The sequence below is a fragment of the Idiotropiscis lumnitzeri genome, unplaced genomic scaffold, assembly GCF_059441095.1.
Source record: "Idiotropiscis lumnitzeri isolate Australia: NSW breed Sydney's pygmy pipehorse unplaced genomic scaffold, RoL_Ilum_1.0 HiC_scaffold_270, whole genome shotgun sequence".
Classification (NCBI taxonomy): domain Eukaryota; kingdom Metazoa; phylum Chordata; class Actinopteri; order Syngnathiformes; family Syngnathidae; genus Idiotropiscis; species Idiotropiscis lumnitzeri.
The window spans coordinates 108,162-119,853 of NW_028283808.1; the positions used below are offsets into that span (position 1 = coordinate 108,162).

Here is an 11,692-nt window from a genome sequence, read left to right on the forward strand (position 1 = left end):
TAATGTTCATGTTGTGCTTGTTCTTTTACTGCTCTGATTTTTTCATTTTTTTGACAGGTAAGTCACACCCTCATGGAACATCAGCTCAAGACACCATCATGCGACACTCTGAAGAAGGCGAAAGACTCGCCGAAACATGTCAGGTAAAAAATTAACCTAAAACATAATTGTCTGCTTTTAATGAATCAGTCAAATATCAATAATAAGAAGACAAAATGAACCTAATACAAATAAATGAATGCTTAATAACTCCCCTGCACATGCTCCTAAAAATCCAAACCTTCACCTGTAAATAAAACGTCCCGACCTGAAGACATCTTAATGTTATTATTTTGTTATACACACAGTGCCGCCAAGTGGAATCAAAAATTTGTTTTTATTTTAATTTTCACGTACTGCATGGTGCCCTTTTGACGAATCCGACTGAAAATTAGTCAGAAAAGACTTAAGACAATGATCTTACTCTCTGCCGAATTTTGTGACGTTTTGGCAAAAGGCGTGGCTATTAAGGTGCTGAAAAGTCCGATTGTACTCTGTGGCAACAAAAGCTCCGGCAACATGACTCAGATGATCCTATCTTCTCGAAGTTGTACACATTTGAGGATACTTCAGCCCTGAAGACATCTACCAACTTATTTTACATCGTAGTAGTAGCGCCACCAACTGGTAAAAGCTAATACAAGTTATTTTCTTGGATGTTTTTCTCCGTGCAACTCAACAAGGTCGCCCTCATATATGCTCGGATGACTGTTTCGGCCATGAGGATGTCACAATACGAAATTCGTGATTTTTCGTGAAAAGTTGTGGGAGTGGCATTGCACTGTTCAGCAATAAAACAAAGCTGATTATGAGGTTCTAAATATGAACGACAACTCGTAAAACTTTACACACACATCAGGCCGAGCAAATTTATCAATATTTTATACGTTAGTTGTGCAGCTTTTTTGAAATGGCTCGCCATGGCCCTCGAGAAATGTTAAAAAAAAGCAGCTCTGGTTGAGTGTTTCACCTCGCTTTTTGTAAATTTTATGGAGTACAGTGAACCCTCGGTTATCGCGGTTAATGGGGACCGAGACCACCCGCGAAAACTGAAAATCCGCGAAGTAGCGGCGCACCTTCAAAAATGCTTAAAAAAAAAATACAATATATATAATAAATATATAATATATATATATATATATATATATATATATATATATATACGGGGAGAGAGAGAGTGAAATTCATGTTATAACAAAAAAAACAAATTATTATTAAAACGTATTATTTTTTTATTCCCCAGCCATTCTTTTTGTATTTATTTAATTACTCCGACTTTTACCTGCTGGTACGCCGTCCGGTGTGCCCTGTGAAATGAAAGGTGGCATTCTTTATTTATTTATTCATTTATTCATTCATAACTGACAGCCTCGCGCTCCGCTCGTGCCCGGGCAGAAGAGGTGCTCCAATTTGGCTTAACTGTGACACACGCCCGTCCTCCTCCCCCGGAGCTTCCATTCGGTTAAACTTAGGGGCCGCTTGGCACCGCCCGTGCCCGGGGAAGGTGCTCCTCTTCGGCTTACTGTGACGCGAGCATGCCCTCCTCCTCCGGAGCTTCCATTCGGTTAAACTTAGGGGCCGCTTGGAACCGCCCGTGCCCGGGGAAGGTGCTCCTCTTCGGCTTACTGTGACGCGAGCATGCCCTCCTCCTCCGGAGCTTCCATTCGGTTAAACTTAGGGGCCGCTTGGCACTGCCCGTGCCCGGGGAAGGTGCTCCTCTACGGCTTAACTGCCACGCACGCTGGCCGGAGCTCTGGTACGGTCCGAACCGCGCGAAACGTCGCCACCGATCGTGTCCGGGGGAACGTGCTCTTCTTCGTCCACTCTCCTCTTCGCCCACGCTCTTCTTCGGCGCACGCCGGCCGTCTAACCGCTCCAGCGCCCCGTCGTGCCGCTCGGCGAAACTACAATGCCCCCGAATATTTTTTAGACCCGCGAAGCACTGAACCCGCGAAAGGTGAACCGCGAAGTAGCGAGGGTTCACTGTATGTATAAGACCAAGACCTACAAAAAAGTCTCTTGGAGCAATGAGCTAGGTTTTACAGGAAGTCGGCCATTTTGAATTTACTTAAAAGGGGGCGGGTCACCACAATGGACTTTGTGTAGAAATTATTATTGGGGCCCGAGCAGCGACCGTGGCGAGGTCCCTATTGTTTTTGTAGAAAATATTATTACTTTTATTATTATTATTATTATTATTATTAGGGCCTGAGCAGCGACCGCTGCGAAGTCCCTATTGTTTTTGTTGAAATTATTATTATTATTATTTTTCCGATTGTTCGATCGCATTTTTGACCCCTGAAACATGCACAAAAACTCACCAAACTTGGCAGTCTCATCGGGCATGGCGAAAAATTTGATATTTTAACGTCTAATATGAACAGGAAGTGAGTTATGAATTTTTGAAAGTCCGACTTTTGCCCTTTTTTGCATGTTTACAGGGGTCATTCTTTTGCACCCTGATCCTAAAGGCTTCATCTGATTGCCTTAAAATTCTGTCTGTAGCATCTGAAGACCTGGCACAAACACTGGGGCTAAAATTTTTTGTTTCCGAAATACTATATGACGGGGGCGGGGCATCAAAGTTTTCACTTAAGATTTCCTTCGCCGCAATGGACAAAATGCTTAATAACTCTCCTGCACATGCTGCTAAAAATCCAAAACTTCACATGTACATAAAGAGTCTGTACCTGAAGACATCTATATGTTTATATTCAGTTATACACCTTGCGCCAATCAATATCATTTTTTACATTTTGACGTACTGCACGGTGCCCTTTTAACGAATCTGATTGAAAATTGGCTAGAAAAGACTCAAGACATTGATCTTACTCTATCCCTATTTTTGTGACTTTCCTTCGAAGGGCGTGGCTATTACGGTGCCGCAGAGTCTGATTATTCTCCGTGGCAACAAAAGTTCCTGCAAAATGATTCAGATGATCCATCTTCTCGAAATTTTTCACATTTGAGGATATTCAGGCCCTGAAGACGGCTGCCAACTTATTTTTGATCGCAGTGGTAGCGCCACCAACTGGTTAAAACAAATACAAATCATTTTCATTGATTTTTTTCTCCGGGCAGGTTAACAAAATCTACCTTACATTTGCTCGGATGAGTGTTTAGGCCTTGAGGATGTCACAATACGAAAGTCTTTCGCCTTCTTCAGAGTGTCACATGATGGTGTCTTGTGGCCCGTCTTTATCAGCTGATGTTCCATGAGGGCGTGACTTGCCTGTCACAAGAATGAAGGCAAGTCACGCCCCCCGCTGTCCGTTCACTCCGCCAAAATGCTGCTCCAGGTGGTAGAGAGGATGAAGGCTCCCTTGTCTCTGTTCATGGTTTTTATGCCTCGCTTGCAGATCTCAATGGCCTCTCTGATCCAGCGCTGTTGTTTGTTCTCTTCGGTGCGGATGACCCTGCCCTCCTCCCGGTCCATGATGTGGTTTTCCCTTTTGCAGTGGTCAGTGATTGCTGATTTGTAATGTTCATGTTGTGCTTGTTCTTTTACTGCTCTGATTTTTCATTTTTTTGACAGGTAAGTCACACCCTCATGGAACATCAGCTGATAAAGACGGGTCTCAAGACACCATCATGCGACACTCTGAAGAAGGCGAAAGACTCGCCGAAACATGTCAGATAAAAAATTAACCTAAAACATAATTGTCTGCTTTTAATGAATCAGTCAAATATCAATAATAAGAAGACAAAATGAACCTAATACAAATAAATGAATGCTTAATAACTCCCCTGCACATGCTCCTAAAAATCCAAACCTTCACCTGTAAATAAAACGTCCCGACCTGAAGACATCTTAATGTTATTATTTTGTTATACACACAGTGCCGCCAAGTGGAATCAAAAATTTGTTTTTATTTAAATTTTCACATACTGCACGGTGCCCTTTTGACGAATCCGACTGAAAATTAGTCAGAAAAGACTCAAGACAATGATCTTACTCTCTGCCGAATTTTGTGACGTTTTGGCAAAAGGCGTGGCTATTAAGGTGCTGAAAAGTCCGATTGTACTCTGTGGCAACAAAAGCTCCGGCAACATGACTCAGATGATCCTATCTTCTCGAAGTTGTACACATTTGAGGATACTTCAGCCCTGAAGACATCTACCAACTTATTTTACATCGTAGTAGTAGCGCCACCAACTGGTAAAAGCTAATACAAGTTATTTTCTTGGATGTTTTTCTCCGTGCAACTCAACAAGGTCGCCCTCATATATGCTCGGATGACTGTTTCGGCCATGAGGATGTCACAATACGAAATTCGTGATTTTTCGTGAAAAGTTGTGGGAGTGGCATTGCACTGTTCGGCAATAAAATAAAGCTGATTATGAGGTTCTAAATATGAACGACAACTCGTAAAACTTTACACACACATCAGGCCGAGCAAATTTATCAATATTTTATACGTTAGTTGTGCAGCTTTTTTGAAATGGCTCGCCATGGCCCTCGAGAAATGTTAAAAAAAAGCAGCTCTGGTTGAGTGTTTCACCTCGCTTTTTGTAAATTTTATGGAGTACAGTGAACCCTCGGTTATCGCGGTTAATGGGGACCGAGACCACCCGCGAAAACTGAAAATCCGCGAAGTAGCGGCGCACCTTCAAAAATGCTTAAAAAAAATATACAATATATATCATAAATATATAAATATATATATATATATATATATATATATATATATATATATATATATATATATATATATACGGGGAGAGAGAGAGTGAAATTCATGTTATAACAAAAAAACCAAATTATTATTAAAACGTATTATTTTTTTATTCCCCAGCCATTCTTTTTGTATTTATTTAATTACTCCGACTTTTACCTGCTGGTACGCCGTCCGGTGTGCCCTGTGAAATGAAAGGTGGCATTCTTTATTTATTTATTCATTTATTCATTCATAACTGACAGCCTCGCGCTCCGCTCGTGCCCGGGCAGAAGAGGTGCTCCAATTTGGCTTAACTGTGACACACGCCCGTCCTCCTCCGTCCGGAGCTTCCATTCGGTTAAACTTAGGGGCCGCTTGGCACCGCCCGTGCCCGGGGTAGGTGCTCCTCTTCGGCTTACTGTGACGCGAGCATGCCCTCCTCCTCCGGAGCTTCCATTCGGTTAAACTTAGGGGCCGCTTGGAACCGCCCGTGCCCGGGGAAGGTGCTCCTCTTCGGCTTACTGTGACGCGAGCATGCCCTCCTCCTCCGGAGCTTCCATTCGGTTAAACTTAGGGGCCGCTTGGCACCGCCCGTGCCCGGGGAAGGTGCTCCTCTACGGCTTAACTGCCACGCACGCTGGCCGGAGCTCTGGTACGGTCCGAACCGCGCGAAACGTCGCCACCGATCGTGTCCGGGGGAACGTGCTCTTCTTCGTCCACTCTCCTCTTCGCCCACGCTCTTCTTCGGCGCACGCCGGCCGTCTAACCGCTCCAGCGCCCCGTCGTGCCGCTCGGCGAAACTACAATGCCCCCGAATATTTTTTAGACCCGCGAAGCACTGAACCTGCGAAAGGTGAACCGCGAAGTAGCGAGGGTTCACTGTATGTATAAGACCAAGACCTACAAAAAAGTCTCTTGGAGCAATGAGCTAGGTTTTACAGGAAGTCGGCCATTTTGAATTTACTTAAAAGGGGGCGGGTCACCACAATGGACTTTGTGTAGAAATTATTATTGGGGCCCGAGCAGCGACCGCGGCGAGGTCCCTATTGTTTTTGTAGAAATTATTATTATTATTATTTTTCCGATTGTTCGATCGCATTTTTGACCCCCGAAACATGCACAAAAACTCACCAAACTTGGCAGTCTCATCGGGCATGGCGAAAAATTTGATATTTTAACGTCTAATATGAACAGGAAGTGAGTTATGAATTTTTGAAAGTCCGATTTTTGCCCTTTTTTGCATGTTTACAGGGGTCATTCTTTTGCACCCTGATCCTAAAGGCTTCATCTGATTGCCTTAAAATTCTGTCTGGAGCATCTTAAGACCTGGGACAAACACTGGGGCTAAAAATTTTTGTTTCCGAAATACTATATGACGGGGGCGGGGCTTCAAAGTTTTCACTTAAGATTTCCTTCGCCGCAATGGACAAAATGCTTAATAACTCTCCTGCACGTGCTGCTAAAAATCCAAAACTTCACATGTACATAAAGAGTCGGTACCTGAAGACATCTATATGTTTATATTCAGTTATACACCTTGCGCCAATCAATATCATTTTTTACATTTTGACGTACTGCACGGTGCCCTTTTAACGAATCTGATTGAAAATTGGCTAGAAAAGACTCAAGACATTGATCTTACTCTATCCCTATTTTTGTGACTTTCCTTCGAAGGGCGTGGCTATTACGGTGCCGCAGAGTCTGATTATTCTCCGTGGCAACAAAAGTTCCTGCAAAATGATTCAGATGATCCATCTTCTCGAAATTTTTCACATTTGAGGATATTCAGGCCCTGAAGACGGCTGCCAACTTATTTTTGATCGCAGTGGTAGCGCCACCAACTGGTTAAAACAAATACAAATTATTTTCGTTGATTTTTTTCTCCGGGCAGGTTAACAAAATCTACCTTACATTTGCTCGGATGAGTGTTTAGGCCTTGAGGATGTCACAATACGAAAGTCTTTCGCCTTCTTCAGAGTGTCACATGATGGTGTCTTGTGGCCCGTCTTTATCAGCTGATGTTCCATGAGGGCGTGACTTACCTGTCACAAGAATGAAGGCAAGTCACGCCCCCCGCTGTCCGTTCACTCCGCCAAAATGCTGCTCCAGGTGGTAGAGAGGATGAAGGCTCCCTTGTCTCTGTTCATGGTTTTTATGCCTCGCTTGCAGATCTCAATGGCCTCTCTGATCCAGCGCTGTTGTTTGTTCTCTTCGGTGCGGATGACCCTGCCCTTCTCCCGGTCCATGATGTGGTTTTCCCTTTTGCAGTGGTCAGTGATTGCTGATTTGTAATGTTCATGTTGTGCTTGTTCTTTTACTGCTCTGATTTTTCATTTTTTTGACAGGTAAGTCACACCCTCATGGAACATCAGCTGATAAAGACGGGTCTCAAGACACCATCATGCGACACTCTGAAGAAGGCGAAAGACTCGCCGAAACATGTCAGGTAAAAAATTAACCTAAAACATAATTGTCTGCTTTTAATGAATCAGTCAAATATCAATAATAAGAAGACAAAATGAACCTAATACAAATAAATGAATGCTTAATAACTCCCCTGCACATGCTCCTAAAAATCCAAACCTTCACCTGTAAATAAAACGTCCCGACCTGAAGACATCTTAATGTTATTATTTTGTTATACACACAGTGCCGCCAAGTGGAATCAAAAATTTGTTTTTATTTTAATTTTCACGTACTGCACGGTGCCCTTTCGACGAATCCGACTGAAAATTAGTCAGAAAAGACTCAAGACAATGATCTTACTCTCTGCCGAATTTTGTGACGTTTTGGCAAAAGGCGTGGCTATTACGGTGCTGAAAAGTCCGATTGTACTCTGTGGCAACAAAAGCTCCAGCAACATGACTCAGGTGATCCTATCTTCTCGAAGTTGCACACATTTGAGGATACTTAAGCCCTGAAGACATCTACCAACTTATTTTTCATCGTAGTAGTAGCGCCACCAACTGGTAAAAGCTAATACAAGTTATTTTCTTGGATGTTTTTCTCCGTGCAACTCAACAAGGTCGCCCTCATATATGCTCGGATGACTGTTTCGGCCATGAGGATGTCACAATACGAAATTCGTCCTTTTTCATGAAAAGTTGTGGGAGTGGCATTGCACTGTTCGGCAATAAAACAAAGCTGATTATGAGGTTCTAAATATGAACGACAACTCGTGAAACTTTACACACACATCAGGCCGAGCAAATTTATCAATATTTTATACGTTAGTTGTGCAGCTTTTTTGAAATGGCTCGCCATGGCCCTCGAGAAATGTTCAAAAAAGCAGCCCTGGTTGAGTGTTTCACCTCGCTTTTTGTAAATTTTACGGAGTACAGTGAACCCTCGGTTATCGCGGTTAATGGGGACCGAGACCACCCGCAAAAACTGAAAATCCGCGAAGTAGCGGCGCACCTTCAAAAATGCTTAAAAAAAATATACAATATATATAATAAATATATAAATATATATATATATATATATATATATATATATATATATATATATATATATATACGGGGGGAGAGAGAGAGACAGAGAGTGAAATTCATGTTATAACAAAAAAAACAAATTATTATTAAAACTTATTATTTTTTTATTCCCCAACCATTCTTTTTGTATTTATTTAATTACTCCGACTTTTACCTGCTGGTACGCCGTCCGGTGTGCCCTGTGAAATGAAAGGTGGCATTCTTTATTTATTCATTCATTTATTCATTCATAACTGACAGCCTCGCGCTCCGCTCGTGCCCGGGCAGAAGAGGTGCTCCAATTCGGCTTCACTGTGACACACGCCCGCCCTCCTCCCCCGGAGCTTCCATTCGGTTAAACTTAGGGGCCGCTTGGCACCGCCCGTGCCCGGGGAAGGTGCTCCTCTTCGGCTTACTGTGACGCGAGCATGCCCTCCTCCTGCGGAGCTTCCATTCGGTTAAACTTAGGGGCCGCTTGGAACCGCCCGTGCCCGGGGAAGGTGCTCCTCTTCGGCTTACTGTGACGCGAGCATGCCCTCCTCCTCCGGAGCTTCCATTCGGTTAAACTTAGGGGCCGCTTGGCACCGCCCGTGCCCGGGAAAGGTGCTCCTCTACGGCTTAACTGCCACGCACGCCGGCCGGAGCTCTGGTACGGTCCGAACCGCGCGAAACGTCGCCACCGATCGTGTCCGGGGGAACGTGCTCTCTTCGTCCACTCTCCTCTTCGCCCACGCTCTTCTTCGGCGCACGCCGGCCGTCTAACTGCTCCAGCGCCCCGTCGTGCCGCTCGGCGAAACTACAATGCCCCCGAATATTTTTTAGACCCGCGAAGCACTGAACCCGCGAAAGGTGAACCGCGAAGTAGCGAGGGTTCACTGTATGTATAAGACCAAGACCTACAAAAAAGTCTCTTGGAGCAATGAGCTAGGTTTTACAGGAAGTCGGCCATTTTGAATTTACTTAAAAGGGGGCGGGTCACCACAATGGACTTTGTGTAGAAATTATTATTGGGGCCTGAGCAGCGACCGCGGCGAGGTCCCTATTGTTTTTGTAGAAATTATTATTATTATTATTTTTCCGATTGTTCGATCGCATTTTTGACCCCCGAAACATGCACAAAAACTCACCAAACTTGGCAGTCTCATCGGGCATGGCGAAAAATTTGATATTTTAACGTCTAATATGAACAGGAAGTGAGTTATGAATTTTTGAAAGTCCGATTTTTGCCCTTTTTTGCATGTTTACAGGGGTCATTCTTTTGCACCCTGATCCTAAAGGCTTCATCTGATTGCCTTAAAATTCTGTCTGGAGCATCTTAAGACCTGGGACAAACACTGGGGCTAAAAATTTTTGTTTCCGAAATACTATATGACGGGGGCGGGGCTTCAAAGTTTTCACTTAAGATTTCCTTCGCCGCAATGGACAAAATGCTTAATAACTCTCCTGCACGTGCTGCTAAAAATCCAAAACTTCACATGTACATAAAGAGTCGGTACCTGAAGACATCTATATGTTTATATTCAGTTATACACCTTGCGCCAATCAATATCATTTTTTACATTTTGACGTACTGCACGGTGCCCTTTTAACGAATCTGATTGAAAATTGGCTAGAAAAGACTCAAGACATTGATCTTACTCTATCCCTATTTTTGTGACTTTCCTTCGAAGGGCGTGGCTATTACGGTGCCGCAGAGTCTGATTATTCTCCGTGGCAACAAAAGTTCCTGCAAAATGATTCAGATGATCCATCTTCTCGAAATTTTTCACATTTGAGGATATTCAGGCCCTGAAGACGGCTGCCAACTTATTTTTGATCGCAGTGGTAGCGCCACCAACTGGTTAAAACAAATACAAATTATTTTCGTTGATGTTTTTCTCCGGGCAGGTTAACAAAATCTACCTTATATTTGCTCGGATGAGTGTTTAGGCCTTGAGGATGTCACAATACGAAAGTCTTTCGCCTTCTTCAGAGTTTCACATGATGGTGTCTTGTGACCCGTCTTTATCAGCTGATGTTCCATGAGGGCGTGACTTACCTGTCACGAGAATGAAGGCAAGTCACGCCCCCCGCTGTCCGTTCACTCCGCCAAGATGCTGGTCCAGGTGGTAGAGAGGATGAAGGCTCCCTTGTCTCTGTTCATGGTTTTTATGCCTCGCTTGCAGATCTCAATGGCCTCTCTGATCCAGCGCTGTTGTTTGTTCTCTTCTGTGCGGATGACCCTGCCCTTCTCCCGGTCCATGATGTGGTTTTCCCTTTTGCAGTGGTCAGTGATTGCTGATTTGTAATGTTCATGTTGTGCTTGTTCTTTTACTGCTCTGATTTTTTTCATTTTTTTGACAGGTAAGTCACACCCTCATGGAACATCAGCTCAAGACACCATCATGCGACACTCTGAAGAAGGCGAAAGACTCGCCGAAACATGTCAGTGAAAAAATTAACCTAAAACATAATTGTCTGCTTTTAATGAATCAGTCAAATATCAATAATAAGAAGACAAAATGAACCTAATACAAATAAATGAATGCTTAATAACTCCCCTGCACATGCTCCTAAAAATCCAAACCTTCACCTGTAAATAAAACGTCCCGACCTGAAGACATCTTAATGTTATTATTTTGTTATACACACAGTGCCGCCAAGTGGAATCAAAAATTTGTTTTTATTTTAATTTTCACGTACTGCACGGTGCCCTTTCGACGAATCCGACTGAAAATTAGTCAGAAAAGACTCAAGACAATGATCTTACTCTCTGCCGAATTTTGTGACGTTTTGGCAAAAGGCGTGGCTATTACGGTGCTGAAAAGTCCGATTGTACTCTGTGGCAACAAAAGCTCCAGCAACATGACTCAGGTGATCCTATCTTCTCGAAGTTGCACACATTTGAGGATACTTAAGCCCTGAAGACATCTACCAACTTATTTTTCATCGTAGTAGTAGCGCCACCAACTGGTAAAAGCTAATACAAGTTATTTTCTTGGATGTTTTTCTCCGTGCAACTCAACAAGGTCGCCCTCATATATGCTCGGATGACTGTTTCGGCCATGAGGATGTCCCAATACGAAATTCGTCCTTTTTCATGAAAAGTTGTGGGAGTGGCATTGCACTGTTCGGCAATAAAACAAAGCTGATTATGAGGTTCTAAATATGAACGACAACTCGTGAAACTTTACACACACATCAGGCCGAGCAAATTTATCAATATTTTATACGTTAGTTGTGCAGCTTTTTTGAAATGGCTCGCCATGGCCCTCGAGAAATGTTCAAAAAAGCAGCCCTGGTTGAGTGTTTCACCTCGCTTTTTGTAAATTTTATGGAGTACAGTGAACCCTCGGTTATCGCGGTTAATGGGGACCGAGACCACCCGCAAAAACTGAAAATCCGCGAAGTAGCGGCGCACCTTCAAAAATGCTTAAAAAAAATATACAATATATATAATAAATATATAAATATATATATATATATATATATATATATATATATATATATATATATATATATATACGGGGGGAGAGAGAGAGA

General features: G+C 43.2%; 1 long non-coding RNA gene across 2 annotated transcripts in view; it reads left to right on the forward strand.

Moving 5' to 3' along the window:
• The window catches only part of LOC148314550 (uncharacterized), a 52,960-nt gene extending 42,361 nt beyond the window's left edge, over positions 1-10,599 (forward strand). Inside the window, exons 7-8 of one of the 2 annotated variants that reach the window (XR_015841691.1) lie at positions 3,399-3,499; positions 10,514-10,599. This is a non-coding gene — a long non-coding RNA (uncharacterized LOC148314550). Of the gene's footprint in view, positions 1-3,398; positions 3,500-3,574; positions 3,683-10,513 lie in introns of those variants that run through there. The other variant, XR_015841690.1, reaches the window with a different exon arrangement.
• The last annotated feature ends 1,093 nt before the right edge of the window (positions 10,600-11,692 follow it).